Source organism: Dioscorea cayenensis, unplaced genomic scaffold, assembly GCF_009730915.1.
Source record: "Dioscorea cayenensis subsp. rotundata cultivar TDr96_F1 unplaced genomic scaffold, TDr96_F1_v2_PseudoChromosome.rev07_lg8_w22 25.fasta BLBR01001003.1, whole genome shotgun sequence".
In the NCBI taxonomy this organism is placed as follows: Eukaryota; Viridiplantae; Streptophyta; class Magnoliopsida; order Dioscoreales; family Dioscoreaceae; genus Dioscorea; species Dioscorea cayenensis.
The window spans coordinates 14,905-15,289 of NW_024087394.1; the positions used below are offsets into that span (position 1 = coordinate 14,905).

The 385-nt window shown below is 47.3% G+C and overlaps 1 non-coding gene across 1 annotated transcript; it reads right to left on the reverse strand.

Annotated features, from left to right (window-relative positions):
• LOC120255453 lies at positions 1–107 on the reverse strand. Its single transcript, XR_005535017.1, has one exon. It is a non-coding gene; the product is annotated as a small nucleolar RNA R71 (small nucleolar RNA).
• Between the last annotated feature and the right edge of the window lie 278 nt (positions 108–385).

Genomic DNA, 385 nt, shown 5'->3' on the forward strand with positions numbered 1-385 from the left:
AAGCTTAGGAATGAGATCTCATCCTTTGTGCAGTTGGAATTGGAGTCTCTATTTGAGATATAGGAAAGGTTCAAGGAACTCCTGCGCAAGTGTCCGCAACACGGATTCCCTGAGTGGATGATTGTTCAACCCTTCTACAATGGTTTGAACTCGAGTAAAAGGCAACTCTTCGATGCGGCGGCAGGAGGTACCTTAGGTAGCAAAACCCCCGACGAGGCTCATCAATTGATTGAGGAAATGGGGTTAAATAGCTACCAGTGGAACGCTAGGGAGAAGAAAGAGGTGGCCGGTCTCCATGAAATTGATGCGGTAACTTCATTGGCTGCCCAAGTGGAGAGTTTGAGTAAGAAGCTAGATCTTTTAGCTTCGAATAGAGTTGCGGGCG